We start from the raw sequence: 2,630 nt of genomic DNA, 5'->3' as shown, positions 1-2,630 counted from the left end.
TGGTCATGAAGGCAGCTGAAGCAGGCCTATGGAGCACTTAGAGCTCTTTCAGATATGGAAGATGCCAAGGTCATGCACTGCATCTTGGGCCATCTCCACTCATATTGACTTTTGACTGCCACTGGACTTGGATGACCGGAAGAGAGATTGAGACTGATAACTGTGTAACTCTTAAATCCATTTCTCTGCAAGTCAAATCTTCACTCAGGATGACATTACTCCTCTTGGACAAACAAATAAACACCACTATGATGGGCATGCTTTGAAAAAGGGGATTGTGTTTACTTGTTTTAAATATTTTGTTGATATCTTTTTTCTTTATCACAACCATTTTAACAATACCACATTCCAGAATGAACTGTCCCCTGTGACAAAGACATCCATTTCAATGACTGAATCTAATAGCACTCAGACCTATTTGCCTTCCAACTCTCTGCCATGAGAGAGGAAATATGCTTCACTTAACTGTTCTTTAAGACCTCCAGGGGATTTTCAGTTATTCTGAGAACAGTTTCCTTTTAAGGATCTATTCATTTTTCTTATTGGAATCATTCTGTATGCAGCCCCCATTCTCATTTGCTCAATTTAGAACTCAGGTGTCAGATTGGGTCCCCAGGATTCAGAGTACTCTATGAGTTCCCACTCCTAAATGTATATAGTTCATGAGTTCCCATCAATGCATTTTCTTTTAATAGAAGTAGACACAATTAGCTCAAAGTAAAGGCATCACAAGAATAATAATAAGAGAAACATTTTCCCCAGAAACTTGATGCATGAGAAAGTACACACTCAGAGTACCCTGGCTAAAAGGTGAATACATGGAGAGCATATGTTGCCAAGACAGCTCACATCTCTGATACTCTAGGACCTGATATTCTTTCTCTTCTCTTGAAGTCTCTTTGCTGCTTCCTCTGACAGCAGTGTCTCTGCTAGGCATTTCATTCAGGTGGGCTTCCTGGGTCTATTGCACTTCATAGCTCAAATCCCCAGGGCCAGAGCTACCTTTCTTCTCAACTCACAGGTGCCACATTTCTCAAAAATTTCCTGCCTTGGATACTCTCAGGAAAACCTGGAAAGACTTGCATGATCTGATGCAAAGTGAAATATACTATGTACAAAGTAAAAGCAAGAATGTAAGATGACCAGCTGTGAATGAATTAGCTATTCTCTGCAACACAATGATCCAAGACAGCCCTGAAAGACTTATGATGAAAAATGCTAACCATCCCCAGAGAAATAACTGATGGTTTCTGAATACAGATTGAAGCATACTTTTTTTTGCTTTATTTTTCTTGAGGCTTTTATTTATATCTATGTTTTCTTTCACAACAGGACTATTTTAGAAATGTTTTGCTTGACTACACATGTATAACCTATATCAAATTGCTAGCCTTCTCAAAGGGGGTGGGGTGAGGAGGGAGGAAGGGAGAGAATTTGGAACTCAAAGTTTTAAAAATGAATATTTAAAAAATTTTTTTTACATATAACTGGAGAAAAATAAAATACTAAATAAATTTTTAAAAATCTCCTGCCTCATTTCTCAAGACCCACTCTCTTCTGTGTGTACTGTCTCCTATTGGATAAATAGCTCCACTACAAGTTACCATGAGAGACAGAATTGGGGAATGAAAAAAGACACTTTCCCCCTTGGAGATGAGAAAGGAATTTCTCTCAAGAGATGGGTTCTTCTTCTATAGCTCTCTATCAGGAGTTATACTCCTAAGGATATTTTCCTTTCTTTTACTTCATTGGAGAATATGTCACATTTTAAAAACTGTAACCAGAGTTATAGCCAATCTTTGGTCTAGTCAATGGCTAACTGCCCTTCCATTCCATCAGTTCCAATTTTAGAACTATTTAAAATCTTGTTAAAGAATTAAGAAGTATACATCCTTCTTTATACTGTATTTAAGACCATAACATCTCAATGTCTCTGTTTTTTACTTCTTATTTCATCAGCTGGACTTGGAAGATGTAGGGAGATGGAATTAGTTATCACTACCATCACCACCACATTAAATTTATATCAATTGACATTATATCTGCTCTATTTGGACAAATATTCAACCCATGATGATGATCTTGTTCTGATAGAGAGTCCTAGTTGAGTTCTCCAGGATATTCTGAGTTCTATATTGGCTATATGCAAATTTGTTGTCTTCTTATAAATAATTCTATATATCATCCTGCAACTGGACTTCAATGACTCTAGTAGAGAGTGAGACTGATTATTTTTTGCAACTCTGCTTTACTTAAATTCAATTCAAGTGCAAGTTAAGATATCACTCATGATATCACTGGTCCTCTTTGAAACAAAGAAAAACAGCAACAGCAACATATACAATTCTAACCACCAGATTGTCTGAAATTATTAAGTGCATAGTATACAGTGATGTACTACTGTTTCCATGATTTTCTTGAATAACCTAACTTGATCATCAAATTTGAATTCTTTCTAATACTATTTGGTGGCAATGACCTGATCCTGATTAGCTGTCATAAACCTTTCTCTTTCCACAAAGAAATCCTCATGACTCAGCTATTTATTCAATGCTTCTTTATTGACACTCTACTGGGGGAGAGCATGCAGATGTTCATGGGCGCATAAAGGGCCCTTTGATTCTCCTCTT

This window comes from Macrotis lagotis, chromosome X, assembly GCF_037893015.1.
Source record: "Macrotis lagotis isolate mMagLag1 chromosome X, bilby.v1.9.chrom.fasta, whole genome shotgun sequence".
NCBI lineage: Eukaryota > Metazoa > Chordata > Mammalia > Peramelemorphia > Peramelidae > Macrotis > Macrotis lagotis.
The sequence above is the reverse complement of the archived record's forward strand: the minus strand, read 5'-3'. Positions refer to the sequence as shown.